Source organism: Mastomys coucha, unplaced genomic scaffold, assembly GCF_008632895.1.
Source record: "Mastomys coucha isolate ucsf_1 unplaced genomic scaffold, UCSF_Mcou_1 pScaffold21, whole genome shotgun sequence".
NCBI classification, from domain to species: domain Eukaryota; kingdom Metazoa; phylum Chordata; class Mammalia; order Rodentia; family Muridae; genus Mastomys; species Mastomys coucha.
Window position 1 is genome coordinate 184,729,779 of NW_022196904.1, and position 16,853 is coordinate 184,746,631.

The window sequence follows — 16,853 nt, forward strand, 5'->3', positions numbered from 1 at the left end:
GAAGGAGGAGGAGAAGGAGGAGGAGGAGAAGGAGGAGGAGGAGAAGGAGGAGGAGAAGGAGAAGGAGAGGAGAAGGAGGAAGAGGAGAAGGAGGAGGAGGAGGAGGAGGAGAAGGAGGAGGAGAAGGAGAGGAGAAGGAGGAGGAGAAGGAGAGGAGAAGGAAGAGGAAGAGGAGGAAAAGAAGGAGGAGGAGGAGAAGGAGAAGAAGGAGAAGGAGGAGGAGGAGGAGAAGATTTCACTAAAATTCTTATTGTTATTTACCTAAATCATGTGAGTTCTGCATACGGCCATTTCCCTAGATTGTAGACAAGGTGTCCTCCAGCAGATAGTCCCTGCCAGAGATATGCCTACGTACTACGTCGGAAAACCTGTCTCTTCTCCATGGCTTGTGATTTGGAGGACAGAAGGTTCCTTTTCGTCCAGAGCTGGTCTACAGGACATAGACAGCGCCAGCCACAGGCAGCAGCCCTGACTGTGCATGAAACAGAAAGCTGAGCTGCCTTCTCTCCTCTCAGAGCCAAAAACTGAGCTCTTCCTGTGAGATTATCACTTCCACTCTCGCCTCTCTCGGCTTCAGCTTGACTTTCCTCTCGCCTTTTCCTCCAGCCTCTGACCCTGTGTCTCTGTTGGCTGCTTGTGTCATATCCTGCTGTGGTCTGGTTTCTTCTGCAACATCACCAAAATAAATGTCACCAAATTACTAACTGTCCAAGGCCACTATAGTTTCCTCCTCGGCCAATCTTCTGAATATTTTACATCTTCGCTATGGATTGTGGCTTCTGTGACATTAATTTCCCCTAGACCTTTGGCTATGTGGCTTTCTGTCCATATTATAAGACCTTGTTCCTCCCTCACCAAGATTCTTTGTCTCTCTCTCTGTGTCTCTCTGTCTCTGTCTCTGTCTGTCCTCTCCTCTCCTCTCCTCTCCTCTCCTCTCCTCTCCTCTCCTCTCCTCTCCTCTCCTCTCCACCTACACCTCCCATCCCTCCTTTTCTTAGACAAGATCTGACTATGTATCCATAGCCTGGAACTTGCTATATAGACCAGGGTGGCCCAGAATTCACAGAACTCTGCCTTGATGATGCTGACATCAAAGGTGTAGGCCACCACGCCCAGCTCTTCTCCCTCTTAATTCAAGTAGCTTCAATGATCATTAAATTGAAAAGATATTTATTGAACACCTACTCCATGCTCTGCTCTTTTCTCAGGACTAGGGCACAGCATTGGAAAGGCCATGTCTCAGAGAGCTCAGACTTCTGGAGGGGAGAAATAAAAGCAGATCTGTAATTCATAGCAAATCAATGTGACAGAGAAAATTGAAAGTAAAGAGAGAGGTTGCAGAAAAGGAGACAATGGATTCTATTCATTTTATAGCAAACGGTCAGGGAAGCATCATCTAAAAAAAATGACTGAGGATGAAGATTGGGTAAGGATGAGGAGCCAGGTGAGGGCCAACTGTGCAGAAGGCCAGCTAGGAGCAGAGCTGGCCGGTAAATTGATGGTTTCTGACATGTCAAGTTAGAAATGCCTGTGTACAAATGGAAATATCAAGACACATAAGGAAGATGACTGACAGGCATACATAGGTAGATATAGATATAGAAAGACGGACAGACAGAAAGATATCTGAAGAAGAGCAGGTTTGCTAGAAGTAGGTAGTAGGAAAGAGACAATCCGAGGCTCAGCTCAATCCTGGCTTATTAAGTGTGTGGAGACCACTAGAGGCCAATTAGAAATATGAAGTATGAACTTGAATTTATTCAACAAATATTTATTGAGAACCTGGAGTCACATGTTTGTTAACAGCAGAGTGGCCCATATTGGTTTAACTTGTCACAGATGACTCTGATAAACTCTGTTGGAGAAAATAATCCAAAGAGATCCAAGAGTAAGCCAACGACACACAGTGAGTTGACACTTGAGGTGAAAGGTCAAACCAGGTCTGGAACAAAAATGGCTGCTGAGGTCTAGACAGGTAGACAGGTGGACAGGCAAACAGATGAGTAGCCACATCAACAGCAGGATTCTGAGCTGAGCCAAAGCCTCAGAAACAGACGGGTAGTCCTTGGGGCTTGAGGCACACACACCAGGTATATCATAGGTCAGCGTGGAATCTGCCATCACAGCCGCTAAGTGTCTCTCTGTCTCTTTGTGGGACCCAGGGGAGAGAGCTCCATCCTTTCCTTGATCCGTTGTGTCTGTTAAGTTTCCTAATAAGATTTTAGATGCTCACAGTGTGCCTGTGAGTCAGTTTATCTGGTGGCTCCCTTTCTCTTCCCAGGAATGAGCTTTCCAGAATCCAGAAGAACGTAAGGGAAACTATAGTCTGTATGTTAGTCATTGTGGAGATTGTGGAGTTCGATAACCTAAATCACCGGACAATCACAGACAGAAAACTGCACCACAGACATGGCCAAGAGAAAAGGAAGCCAGTGGAGACCGACTTTAGAGGATACACAAATGGAAATTAGAATGATCTTAAAATGACTACAGCAACTCTATTCAAGAGCACAAACAAATTATATTCATGCCTGAACAAGGAAATCTCAGTGGAAGATGAGAAACTTTTTTTTTAAAGTCACAGGGTGAGACAATATTTAATTTAATTTGATGTGCTTTGGTGTTTTGCCTGCATATATATCCGTGTGAGGGTGTCAGATCTTGGCATTACAGACAGTTGTGAGCTGCCATGTGGGCACTGGGAATAGAACCCAGGTCCTCTGGAAGTTCATTCAGTGATCCTAACTACTGATCCATCTCTCCAGCCAGAAGATCAGAGACAATGAGGAGAACAAAGAGGAGGGGGGAGGGGGAGGGGAAGGAGGGAGAGGGAGAGGGAGAAGAGGAAGAGGAAGAGGAAGAAGAAGAAGAAGAAGAAGAAGAAGAAGAAGAAGAAGAAGAAGAAGAAGAAGAAGAAGAAGAAGAAGAAGAAAGTGTTTTCTCACTTTTCTCAGCTCAGGTGACAGACCATTCCTCTTTGCATTTTTAAATATTTTATGTTTATGTTTGAAATTATAATTACAATGTTTGTCCCTTCCCTTCCTCCAAACATTCCCATATGTGTACCCTGCCAGCTCTCCTTCAAGTTCCTGGCCTCCTTTGATCACATCTTTGCATTTTATAGCATTTTCTGTTGACTAGTGTCCATGCCTATAATCTAGGTCCTGCATCCTTGCTTCTAATTTTACTACTGAAGTATCAGAAACAAGGAGATCAACTTGATGAACTTCCAAAAAGAATGTGATTGGTGAGCGAAACAGTTGGCGAATTTGAAAAACTCATCTAGGGACATAAAATGCATAAATCATAAATAAATAAACAAATCTTTGAAAACACATCAATGATCAGAGCTGAAGATAAGAGAGAATTCGACTTAAAAAATGATAGAGCTTCCCAGGCCTCTTGATAAGTATCAAAATTATCTTTGTTTGTTTTAAGATGTATTTACTTATTTAATGAGTGCTCTACCTGCACATACACCTGCATGCCAGAAGAGGGCATCAGATCCCATTACGGAGGGTTGTGAGCCACCATGTGGTTGCTGGGAATTGAACTCAGGATCTCTGAAAGAGCATCAGTGCTCTTAACCACTGAGCCATCTCACCAGCCCAAGTATCAAAATCTTAACTATGTGTTAGTTGCAATCCACAATGAAGAGAAAATAATAGGTCTTTGGGGTTTGTTTTTGTTTGTTTGTTTGTTTATAAATGATAAAACCTGAAAATTTTCCCAACTTGGTGAAAGACATGGAGTTAGACTCTGGAATCTTAGTAAATAGTAGGCAGAACAAGAACATTGAAAACTCTGCCTGGATACATTTTGCTTAAACTATTGAAAGCAAAAAAAGCTGAAGACCTTCAATCCCAGAATGGAATCAGAGCTGGGCACAGCTTGGGGGTAGAGCACTTACCTACCTTCTGTGGGGTCCTAGATGCAACCCTCAATGTTGGCAGGGGAAAAAAGGAACTGACTGCCCTTCCCCCACTCCATCTCCATCCCCACCCCTACCCCCACACCCGCCATTTTGTGTGTCGTTTCTCAGTGAGGGTGCCACTTCCTACAGCCTCCTGTCAGGGACACCTGGAACACCCCTGTCCTCACCCTTCTTTCTGTTCTTCCTCAGTGGACTTCCAGCACCATGACAGAGATGACAGAGCCCCCTCCATCTTTCCTTTAAGAGATGTTGTGAAACACACCCCCTTATTATCTGTGGCTTGGGAGCTTCCTAATTTGTCCCCCTGCTCTCTCCTTCCACTGTCAGAATGGTTATTTTAAGGTCCAATTCTGATCGTGTTACTTTTTAACCTTGTTCAATGGTCCCCTGTCCCCATCCCTGACAGTATTCCTCACTTAGCCCACTGCGCTGCTTTGGAATGAGCTGAAGTGGCGCCCTCTAGGGATTTGTCGAGGTTGATCAGTTTGGGGTTTTGGGTTTTTTTTTTTTTTATTATTATTCTCTTGTTTTCCTGACTAATTTGTACTCATCTCTCAACCCTCATTTCGAGAATCATGTCACTTTGGAAAGTATCCCTAATGTGTCACCCTGAACTGGATGTTCCTTTGTGACACTGACAACCCATGCTTGCTCACTCGTGTTGTGTCTGGCGTTCCGCGGTCCTCTCCCCACCGACTGGCCTTTAGAGTCAGGTCTCATTCGTCTGCCGAACTTCCAAACCTGGCAAAAAGAAGGTGACAGAGCTTGTTGGATGTGTGACTGCCCGAGTGGGACAGAGCAGGAACTGATCGCCCATAGGGAGCCTAGCTAAGAACTAAGTTCTGCTACAAGAACCCTCCCCACGTAAAATTATCCAGGTGAGAAAATCAGAAAGAACCTGAGCCTGCAGCCTAGCGAGAGGAGCCTTGCAGTGTGCTTGAGAATTTCTTTGGTTTTTTTTTTTCTTTCCTCTTTCTTCCTCTCTGTCCTCCCAGATGGCAGCTGTCTCATCCAGAGGTTTGTCTTGACTTAAAAGCTATGCACATGGCTTCTCTTTGTTTCAGATGCTGTCACCCTAGAACTTTCTGCAGTTTTCTTTTGACTAGCTCAGAGTTCTTACTTCAGAGATAACAGGAACAAGAATTCCCCCCACCCCACCCCCCAGACAGGGTTTCTCTGTATAGCCCTGGCTGTCCTGGAACTCACTCTTTAGATCAGGCTGGCCTCAAATTCAGAAATCCGCCTGCCTCTGCCTCCCAAGTGCTGGGATTAAAGGCATGCGCCACTACTGCCCGCCTGGGAACAAGGATCTTGGAACCTGGGAGAGGCGCCATTTCTCTAGAGCAGTGGTTCTCAACCTTCCTAATGCTGAGACCCTTTAACATAGCTCCTTAATGTTGCAGGTATTCCCCAACCATAAAATTCCTTTTGTTGCTACTTTATAACTGTAATTGTGCTACTGTTGTGAATTGTAAAGTAAAATCTGTGTTTTCTGATAGTCTTAAGCAGCTCCTGTGAAAGTCACCTGACCCCACCCAAGGAGTCGTGACCCACAGTTTGAGAAATGCTAGTCTAGAGCCTGCCCCATGCCACACATGGCCTGTCTGTCGTCAACTCTTCTCTTTTTTTTTTTAGCTGCAGGAAGACCCCTTCATGGTTCACAAACCTGCAGTTTGTTAGCAGCAGCAATAGCATCCACAAAGCTAAGCCAAAAAAGCAAGTCAGTTGCCAAGGACACTGAGTAATAGTGGAGCTCAAAAAATCGATATCTGTTCACATATTTCTATGAATGGGGTACATCCATCAAAGTGAGTGGGTGACATTTGTCCCAGCCTGGCTGAGCCAGGACAGGATGAATCACTTTCTTGTTATCAGCAAAGCTTGTCCCTGCCTGGAAGTTGGCATGCTCACTCACTGAAGGGATCTTTGATCCGAGTCTGAACTGATGGAAAATGATCCTAAAATGTTTAGGAACTGATCCTAAAATGGAATCCAGTAGCCTGCCTGTGTACGAACTTCCCATACCCCAGGCTGTTCCCAGTATCCTTCCAAATCACTTCTGTAGCCTTCGGCTTTTGACTCTTTATTTTCGTTGGCTTTGAGGAAGAGCAGCCAGGCCGTCTTATCTGAGAAGATGATGGGTGGCATACAGGCAAGGGTGACACTGCAGGGTCTTTCCACTCCGTGGACAGGATTTTAGAAGCACGAGTGTGTGAAAGCCCCAGTACTGGCTTTTAAAATCCCCTTGTACTCAAAGGGGAACCTTTAGCAGCAAAGTGTCAGGAATCAGAGAACGGCTGATTCACTGGGCTCTGGAGATGAACCTCAGTTTCTCTCGTTGCTGGCTCAAGATGAGCAAACTTCCCTTTCCTACGAAATGAATATGCCAACAAGCCAGAGATCAGCCTGTCCTCTGACAAAGATGACACACGCATGTGACAAATGTTCCATCTCTCCCGTCCCCACTCATGCTGTGCCCTCTGGCTATGCATGGCTGTCTTCCGAGGCCCCGCTGTCTCCCGAGCTCCTTCCCCCAGCTTTGCCCAGTGAGGAGCTTTTCCTGTGGACTGCTCGGACATCTGTCAGAATCTCTTCATTGACATTTCCTATAGATCTTCCAGGACCATGCCAGCTCTCATTTGCATACCCATCCGGTTTGCATTAGCTGACAGCTACGTGTGCAGAGCTGGCTGGGCAGCCGAATCTGCAGGGCAGCTCTTCAAGAGTACAAATGTTCAGGAGGTCATCGCTCTGGAGAAACGCTTGAACCACTGTGTTGGAGACTTGGACTACCCACTGGGAGAGAACCATTGCTTTGCCATCCATCACTTTAGGATCAAATGAGCTAACATACAGACATGCCAAACAAAATGAACCTGGGTCTTAAATGGTGGGTTGAGCAAAAACCTGAGCTGAGCTGTGAATGTCCCTGTCTTTTCATAGGTAACAATGCCTAGTTGATCAAGCTAGTCTGTCACTTGTAGCCAAAGTATTCTTCTGGCTACCTAGTCCCTTATTCTTCTTATTTCAGGTGTCACCAGACAATGTTTTGCATAGGAAAAACTTTAATTAATTATTTAAGTAAGTAAGTAAGTAAGTCATTGAGTGTGTTAAGCTGCTGAAGACTGAGATTGTATCGGACTGAGGAAACAAAGTTCCATCCTTGGGGACTCTATGGTTCTTGTGGGCATGAAATTCCCCTTGTAGGTCAGACTAGCGGCTTCGTTACATAAACAAGTTTTGTGTTTCTACAGTCACAAGTAGGTTCCTCCACTCTGAGAGGTTGGACTAGAAACCCGTGGGCCACAGGGTCGGTCACTGTTCAGGAAGTCACCTGACTCCCAGGACAACTTAACGTAGTTACAGAAAGGAAATGACAGCTGAGATCTGGAAGAAAACCTTGTTCCTTGAGTTTATGACTCAGAGGAAAAGCCACGATGCTCCTGATCCGACAACTCAGGCCCTGGATATAAGACAGGGAGCTGTGGAACAGGGCCTGGCTACCAAGTAAAAGACTTAGGAAAACTTTGTTTCTTTATTTTACTTCCTTTTAGTTTAGTGTTTTGAGACACGGCCATGTGGAACAAGTTGGCCTTTGTGGAACAAGTTGGCCTTTAGCTCATTATGTAGCTATGGCTGGTCTTGAACTCCCAATTATCTTGCCTCTGTTTCTTAAGTGCTAGGATTAGAGTCTTATGCTAGTCTACTCCCATATACAGCTCTGGAAAACCTCAGATTTAATAAATGAGTGATATTGGGAAACTCAGTGTTGACTCCATGTGAGGTGATCAGAAGAGGTAGGCCAACCCGTGCCTAGGTCTTCTGTCTGTAGGAAAGTAGCCGGCACGAGAATGCCTTCTACTTAAAGACCACCCAGTGCCCCCCTAAACTGAGCGGCAACGTCCCTTAGAAAGAGCTTTGCTTGGGACTCTTATTTAAGATCACTCTAGCCTTGATTGTTTGCCTGATCGATGGTATGGCCCCTCCTGTAGCATCTTCAGAGAACAGCAGCTAAGACAAGAGTCCATCGCTAGGGATGAAGGGTCACCTGGAAAGTGTGACAATAAAGTGAAGGCAGGTGTGGCCTGACAGAGAGCAGACACCAAGGAGCAGGCCAGGAAGGGGAGATCAATGACGACGGTGCTAGGCACAGGTCAGGGCCTTCCATCTGGGGAAGGTTCAAGAACTATGAAACCTGGGCACTGGAGAAGCCACAAGGCAGGCCTTTGACTTGGTCCTGATCTCTCCTGTCATAAAACTCAGCCTCAGCTGACAGAAAGGAGCCTGATAAAGTCGACCTCTGCAAGAGTAGGAGGTGTCTGATAAGCCTTGTGTGACAAACCGTACAGATGTTTTTGCCTCTTAGAGTTGTTGAGGCCTGGCTTATCACCTTTACAGTGCTTTCGGCTACAAGGTGCTGGCCTGAGTACTCCTGAGAGGCCATGAAGGGGAGGGTCCCTTCCTCCAGGAATTTATATGTCAGCAGGAGGAGACTGTTCTTAATGAGTCAGCTGCAAAGGCATAGGGAAGATTTTAATTCTGAAAATGAGCTGTCAAGACTGAACAGGGCAGGTGAGAGCCAAGAGAGATGGCTCAGTGGTTAGGAGCACTTGCTGCTTTTCTAGAGGATCTGGGTTCAATTCCCAGCACCTACATGTTGGCTCACAGCCATCTGTAACTCTACTTTTAGGAGATCTGATGCCCTCTTCTGGCCTCTAAAGGTGTAGACACAGTGCACAGAAATATAACCAGGCAAAACAGTCATATAAATAGACTAGAAATAAATAAGTCCTTAAAAAAAAAAAAAGATTAAACAGGACACAGACATCAAAGCAAGGAGGTTTTGCTCTGTGGAGGTAAGTTTGAGTTGGGGCCATATATGATGAGCCTGGTTCAAAGACTAGGGTAGAGCACCCTAAGCAGAAGGGAGACTCCAAAGTAGAAGCAAGAGCAGCCAGAGTTAGGGACACAAAGAAGGTGTAATGGTGACAGCACCAAGAATGAGGAGCCAAGCAGAGAAGCCAGGCTAGGGATGCTGGGAGATGGTGGCCTACACGTGGTGAGTTTAGACTTCATTCTGAATGCAGTAGGCACTCACGGCCTGTTGCTAAGACCCAATTTACCTTTGGGGTGTGAGTCTGTCTAAAGTGTGATGGTCACATTGGAAGAAGGGGAGTGGGGAGTAGGAGAGAGCTTGGGAGAGAATGTAAGGCTTGGCGGACCAGAGTTGGAAGAGCAGAAGTGGATGCAGAGAGGGTAGAGCTTTTAGGACACACGGGGGGGGGGGGGGGGGGGGGGGGGGGGGGGGCTGAGGAAATAGGAGGCGCCTGCCCGCTATGGGGTTAGCAGTGAGGTACTAGGACAGGGATGACTCAAGTGTGACTCGATCTTAACCGGAGCAGCTGAATGAATCCTGGTGTCATTTACAAAAATGAGAAGGCCCTCTCTGGGGTAGGAAGGAATTCATATTATCTATCTCAGCTGTGTGAGACATCGAAGCAGAGATGACAAATGGCCATAAGACAGGGCGAGCATGCCTGGAGTTCAGGGTTGATGTTTAGTCTAGAAATGCTTACTTGTAAGTCACAGACATACAGATAGGGTGGGATGGGATGAGGTCACCCACTTAAAGGACCGAGGGGAAAGGGTTACAAAAGTCTCCGAATGTCTCTGATTATGAAAAGGGGAAAAAGGAAGAGGAGGAGGAGGAGGAGGAGGGGCCGTGAGGAAGAACAGTAAACAGATCAATATGGTGGTGTCTCGGAAGCCTAGGCAAGCTGGCTGTGGGAACACTGCTCACCTACTGCCCAAAATGAGGACAGAGAGCTAACAGAGAGCTTTCGTAAGACACCCCTGATGACGGCCTGAGGATGGCAACTACACGCAAGAAGGTGCTCAGTGGGTCTCAGAAGAATTCCTGGTCAGACCCTGCGGAGCCCATAAACGCATTGATGGCACCTGGCAGAGAGAAGCCATCGTTTTCCAAGGGTTGGATATTATTTAGTTAGTTAGTTAGTTAGTTAGTTAGTTTGTTTGTTTGTTTTGAGACAGGGTTTCTCAGTGTAGCCCTGGCTGACCTAGAACTAGCTCTGTAAACCAGGCTGGCCTCCAAGTCAGAGATCCACTTGCCTCTGCCTCCGCAGTGCTGGGATTAAACAGTGTGTGCCAGCACCACCCAGCAGATTTGTTTGTTTGTTTGTTTGTTTAAATTTACAAACAAGAACATGTCTTAAGTGATGAGGTTGTCTTTGAAATGAAATTTACAGAACACAGAATTAATCATTTACAAGTAAACAGTTGGTTGCGCCCGGCACTTTCGCAGCTCGGGCAGTCATGGGGTCCATTTATTCCAAAGTTGTTCTCTCCTCCTCCTTAGCGGGCATGGGGCTTTCTGTGAGGACACCCTTTTGTGTGACTTTATTTACTGACTTGCTTTGTATGGAGTGCTGGAGACTGGATTTATCTACTTTGCAGACAAATACCCCTGAGCTGTCACTACTCCAACATGCTTAACGCCCCGTCCACTCCAAGAGGCCATCTTAGTGCCCCGCCCACTCCAAGAGGCCATCTTAACACCCCGTCCACTCCGAGAGGCCATCTTAGTGCCCCGCCCACTCCAAGAGGCCATCTTAGTGCCCCGCCCACTCCAACATGCTCTTAGTGTCCACTTTTCATAGGTTTCATGAAAAATAGTTTGTTTTTAATTTTAGTTTTTTTATTACACTTTAGTGTGTGTGTGTCCTTGTGCCATGGTACACATGTGGCGGTCAGAGGATAACTGGCAGGAGCTGGTTCTCTCTACGATGTGAGCTCCCGGGGATCAAACGCAGGCCGCCAGGCTGGGCACTGGGCCCTCTTTTACCTGATAAGCCATCTCACTAGCCTGAAGTTCATTTTTCAGATTTGAGTTGCAGTGAAGCAGCTGAACGGCCGTTTGTGGAGAGCACAGGAACAAGCTAAATCAACCTGTGGTCCCGGGGGTAGCGGTTGCCTGGGAGGAGCACTCGCGGAAAAAAACGGGGAGGGGAGCACCGGAGGCCCTGTGGGATGCTGCAGAGGCGCTGATCCTGGACTTGGCTTGATATTGCTTGCATGTGTGCATGTAAAGATGATTTCTCTGCCCATGCACCTCTGATGTGTACACTTCTCCGTGTGCATGCTTCAGCTGAAAACAGAAGTATTTAGGAACCAGGAGGCCCAGGCGTCACTTCCAGCGCTAAAGGTGACTAGCTGTTTGATGTAAGTAGTTTAGCATCACCCGCCCCTAGCCCTTCCTCTTCCTGTTCCACAATGGTCTCTCCTATGTGTGCTGCTGAAGCCCAGCTGAGACTCACCCTGACCTTGGCAGAATCAGAGTCCGGCCTCTTTCCTGATCCTTCTCTCAGGAACTGACATTTCTGTGGTCCCCCTTGTCACCAAGGCAGCTGTGAAGTTAATGACAGGGAGAACGGAAAGCCGGTGATAATTAGGCACTTGGATGTTCAAGCATTGTGTTACTCTGGTTTAAAAAAATATATATCAATTAGCTGAATAAGAAAGTGCCGTTGAGACAAACATTTAATTTTCTCCCAGCGTAGCTCCAGCTGGATAGGTCATGTCCAGAAGGTGAAAAGGTGTTTCTGGTGTGTAATAGAACTTAAAGGAGACTTTCAGCCGGCTGGGAGAAGAAGGAGACTTGGAGGGAGTTTGCTTTGGTTTTGTTGTTTTGTTTTGCCTTGTTTTTTGTTTTTGTTTTTGTTTTCGAGACAGGGTTTCTCTGTGCAGCCCTGACTGTCCTGGAACTCACTCTGTAGACCAGGCTGGCCTGGTTTTTTGTTTTTTGGTTTTTTTGTTTTGTTTTGTTTTGTTTTGTTTTTTTCTTTATTTATATGCGAATTTCTCCATTCCCAGTTTCCCCTCCAAAAAACAAAAAAAAAAACAAACAAAAACAAACCCCTGTTGCCTCCCCCCTCCCCATGCCTGCCACCCTGCCCTCTCCCACTTTCTGGCCCTGGCATTCCCCTACACTGGGGCACAGAACCTAGGTTTTTTGTTTTTAATTTTAATTTTTTATTACACTTTAGGCTATGTGTCCTGTGCCGTGGCTAGAAATGTGTCTCGGTTGATAGAATGTTTGTCTGCCAGGGTTGAAGCCCTGGGTTCCATGTCCAGCACTTATAAATCAAGCAAAGGTGCATAAGCCCCGAAACCCCAGCTTTTGAGCGATGGAGGGGAGGGTCAGAAGTTGAAGATCATCCTTGACTCCTTAGAGTTTGTGGGCAGCCTGGCCTACAGACCCTGTTGGTGGTGGTGGTGTTGTTGTTGGTGGTTTTGTTTTGTTTTGTTTTTGTGTGTGGGGGTGTCGAAACAGGGTTTCTCAGTGTAGCCCTGGCTGTCCTAGAACTCACTCTGTAGATCAGGCTAGCCTCAAACTCAGAGATCCATCTACCTCTGCCTTCTGAGTGCTGGGATTAATGACATGTACTGCAATCTCCCAGCTCAGACCCTGTTTTAAAAACAAAACTGTGGGAGGGAACATTCACCCACTGGGTATATGTGGAGGTCAGAAGTTTTATGCTGGCAGGGCTTCTTCAAATCCTTCTCCCTTTATTTTCTGATCCACGATGTCATTAAACCTGGAGCTTCGCTGCTTTGCTTAGACTGTCGCTGGCTTCCCCAGGGTTGTGCCTGCCTCTGCCCTCCCTACCCAGAGCTGGAGGGACAGAGCTCTCAGACCGTATGTGGAAGCCAGGGATTCAAACTTAGGTCCAAGTGCTAATAGCAAACACTTTACCTACTGAACCATATCCCCACACCCTAACCCCGCGTTTCCTGGGGGTGGGTAGGGGTGTGAGCGCACAGGGCAAGCACCTATTATCTGCACTTTCTGTCCTCTTGCTAACAGTGACTGGAAACTCCTGGATGATGGTCACAAGAACGTTTTGAGGCAGCCTGAGCTCATCCATCTGTCAGGAGTACTGTCTCTGGAATGAAACTTGGATGGTCTACAGAGCCAAGCAAATAAAGCAACAACATTTCGCTTTGCTCGATCACTATTCAAACACCAGAATATAACCAAGTGGATACTCTCATGAGGCTGTGCATCCTTGTAGCTGTGCGTGTGAACAACAACACAGGGAATGCTCCACCCAGTGCCTGGCATGCACAGGAACTCGGTAAATATTAGCTATTTCTAATTGGGTGGAAGAGGTGGCCCTTACAGCTATGACAAGGGGCCAGGCCAGGTGAGGCAGCCGACGTAGGTCTAACGGTGCTCCTTCAGGGGGCCTTTGGGATCTTCTGCAGCTAAGGACTCTTGACCATTCTGGCTCACCAAGACTTCCAGGGGGCCTTTTAGCCTTCTCTGTGCTCGTGGGCTTTCTATCCTTGCCTGGGTTCTCAGAGTCATAAATAGCCTCAGTAGAGGGAGTCGAGGGTTCGGACTCCGCCTGTGCTAATGGATGGTCACCACACCCCCTGCCACCACAGCTGGTGACAAGGCCTTCAGCAGAATGGAAGGCATTTGGGGATCTATTTTTCTCTCCAGGCAGAGAGCATTACTCACCTAGTGCTGTGCTGTGTGTCACAAGGAAAGAGAGCAGAAAACACAATAAAGCCGCCAAGGATGAGTCAAATTTCAATAGAGGCTCAGCTCCAAGGCTGGAGGCGGGCTGTTTCTGCTGCATTCCTGAGATTCAGATTGCAAGGAGTCCTGAACTCCCTGCTCCCTTCTCCTCAGGAAGAACACAGATGGAACCATGCTCCATTGTGCTATTTCTAGGTTAGAGAAACAGGGGGAAAGATTGCGTGGAGAGCTGGTTCCTTAAAGTCCCGGAGGCTGGAGGCTGGATGGGGACCACAGGGAGCTAGGCCTTGCCTTCCCACGTCGCCCAGCTCTTTGTCCTTTGTCTTTGTCCTTTTCTGTGGTGCCTGTGGTTTTTCAGCTGGCTGTAAGTCTGAGTGTGGGAAATAGCCCTGTTCTCCAGCACACTGTCTAAGGCCCTCTCAGTAAGCAAACAGGGAGGCAGGTCCCCTTCTCCAGGGCTGGAGGCCACCGCTGGGCTCTCACTAACCCGAAAAGCTCTCTTCTCAAGGTGACATGAGGGTCTTCCCCAGAAAGTGCCAAGAAACAATTTTATGACAACTTAGCATCTAACTTTACATGTTCACATCCTTTCTTTTTTCAGTAAAAGGAAGAGTCAAAGGCAGGCGGCTCTCTCTGTACCCCGGGGCAGCCTGATCTACATGCTAAGCTACCATCCAACCAAGGCAACATAGTGAGACCCTGTCTCACCCACCACCGCCAAACCAAAGCAGAAAGATCTTAAGGAGGTTGGGGTTAACTTCTTCCTAGATTAAGTTCAGAGACGGACAACACATGTTATCCCCGAATTAGGCAGTCTCTGTCTTCTATGAGGCTGATCTTGAGCATCTTGCAGGCCACTGGGACAGACACCACAGAATATACACATTTCCACAGAACTGGCATACCCGAGCCCAGTGGTCCCCAAATTTGGCTGGACCCAACAGGCATAGGAAGCTTGGGGTAATAAGTTTTCTCTGTAGTCTAAGGATTTTCTGGGTGCCTAGGTTGTTGCCTAGAAATCTCTGCTTTAGAAATCTCCCCAGCTGGCTCTGGTGACCACTGGCTTTGGAGCCATGGCATAGGGATACGGTTTGAAAGGAGGAGATCACATGTCAGCTACCATTTACTGGGCACTCATTTATTTATTTATTTTTTAATTGGTTGTTTAAGAGCCTGTCTCCCCAAAACAAAACAAAGGTTGTTAAATTTATGGTCTAGAGACTCTTTGTTTACATAGGTGTTACTCTTGCAGAAGGCCAGAGTTTAACTCATAAGAGCCTGTAACTCTAGCTCCAAGGATCTCTCTTATGCCTGATTCTAGCTTCTGTGGGCACCTGAACATACATTACATGTGCATGAGTGCATGTGCGCACGCACACACACACAGACAGAGACAGAGACAGAGAGACAGAGAATTTGTCTTTAAAAACTTGAAAACTGTATTACAGTTACTTATTTACTTGTGTGTGTGTGTGGGGGGGGTGGCGTGCACGCCATGACTCACTTGTAGAGATCAAAGGGCACTGTGTGTGGGAGTTTGCCTCCCTCCCTCTACCACGCGGATCCCAAGAACTGAACTCAGGCTTGGTGGCAAGGCTTTACCCACTGAGTCATGATGACGGACCCTAAGTAGTTTTATTTTTAACTTAGAAGGAGCTGCTGGGCTTTGTACAACAGTGAAGAAAGACAGAGATGGTGGCTGTCATGAGAACAGCCCGATGGCCTCTGCTTTGACCAGTTAGGTCTCTCAACTAAGCAAGGTCCAGTCTTTTTTTTCTTTCTTTCTTTTTTTTTTTTGTTGTTTGTGCCAAACAGCAAACCAAACAAAAAACACTAGTCTGTAGAAGGAACCCTTGGACTCCAGAAACACGTGCGACCTACAGTGAACACTTTAATCCCTTGGTGTGTTTACACATATATTTCTACCATGGGCACTTTTGTAGGCACACTCTTCCACAGATCTACACAGTTGTTCCCATACATGCACACACTCCACATTCAGGGACACACACACTCTCACACCAGACATTTAATACACAATACACAGCCCCTCAATACATTCACACACACACACACACACACACACACACACACACACACACACACACTCACTCACTCACGGTCACCCATACTCAGCACACACTCATAATACTTGACAGATACTACACGTATCTGTAGGCACGTTCAGCACACACACTCTGCCTTACACATTCAGCATTTAGTCCCAGGGTTGCAGTAGCTGTGACGCTGGGATGTTTTTGACGTTCTGGCTCAGCGATCTGAAAGGGTGACAACTTGTGAGGCGCCAGGAAGAAGTACCTGTCTTCTAGGATATTGGTTTCATGCCTTGTCTGCCCAGAGAGACCTGAGGGAAGGAGATACTATGTACTATGGCTTTTAAATGGGGAAATGAGTCGTTCTGAGTTATCTCCCACAGAGCTAAACTGTTCAGTTTAGAGAATATTCCAGAAGCTGCCTGACCATTTGGACAATTAGTTGACGTCGAATCTTATAAGCTCAAAACGTCAATGAAGAACCCTGTTAGCAAGTGGAATCGATAATCTTATCATATCTAAAATTAATTTGTTTTTGTATCCAAGCTCTGACGTTAGCAACATTTTTCAAAAAGGAAATACGAACGCCCCAAAGCATTCTGGGTAATGGTATGTAAATGAGGAAGATCACAGTGTTCCGAGTTCGCTCCTGGCTGGCACCAGGTTCTGGACCGGCTCAACTGGCAAGAAGTGCGCTCAGTAGAATGCATCCCCACCTAGTCGGGCTCTGCTTCGTGAGGACTTCTTGTCCTTACGATGTTCCTCTTCCCTCTTCCCGGCAGCTGCCAGCTTGCTTTCTTTTCTCTCAGGCCCATTTTCCCGTTCCAGGCCTGTGCGATATTTTGCTCCTCTCTGATCTAGACGCTAAAGCATCTGTTGAGTATGCAAATGTGCCTGAGACACAGGCGCTTCAAGAAAAGTCACTGGAAGGCACTGATGATTTCCATGAAAATAGAGTACTTTTTTGTTGCTTTTAGTTTTTTTTTTTTTTCTATTTTAATATTGAGGCCAGGCTGATTCCACGACAGGCCTCGAATTGGCAGTTAAATTGGAGAGCAGGTCTAAATCTCTGTTTCCAAGAACTAGGCAATTCCAGGCAAGTGCAGGCCTCAGAAGCTGCCTGCCTCCAGGCCTCAGGCAAGGACACTGGGTCAGCAGCTTTCCAGATCTCCTCAGCAAGTTTCCAGCCCCCACACTCCGGTTATGACCCAACAGATTAACATAGAGGTCAGCTACCCCAGCCTGCGAGCTCACTTGGATCTCGATCTCTCTCTCTCTCTCTCTCTCTCTCTCTCTCTCT

At 46.8% G+C, this 16,853-nt stretch overlaps 2 long non-coding RNA genes across 2 annotated transcripts in view; one reads left to right on the forward strand and one right to left on the reverse strand.

Moving 5' to 3' along the window:
- Positions 1 to 4,597: 4,597 nt before the first annotated feature.
- Positions 4,598 to 16,853, reverse strand: part of LOC116103996 — an 18,470-nt gene continuing 6,214 nt past the window's right edge. Inside the window, exons 2-4 of the long non-coding RNA XR_004123655.1 lie at positions 11,269 to 11,358; positions 10,797 to 11,099; positions 4,598 to 4,675 (exon numbers count right to left, since the gene is read on the reverse strand). This is a non-coding gene — a long non-coding RNA (uncharacterized LOC116103996). The remainder of the gene's footprint in view (positions 4,676 to 10,796; positions 11,100 to 11,268; positions 11,359 to 16,853) is intronic.
- LOC116103995 overlaps positions 10,508 to 16,853 on the forward strand; it is a 10,687-nt gene continuing 4,341 nt past the window's right edge. The window contains exons 1-2 of the long non-coding RNA XR_004123654.1: positions 10,508 to 11,173; positions 12,819 to 13,089. This is a non-coding gene — a long non-coding RNA (uncharacterized LOC116103995). The remainder of the gene's footprint in view (positions 11,174 to 12,818; positions 13,090 to 16,853) is intronic.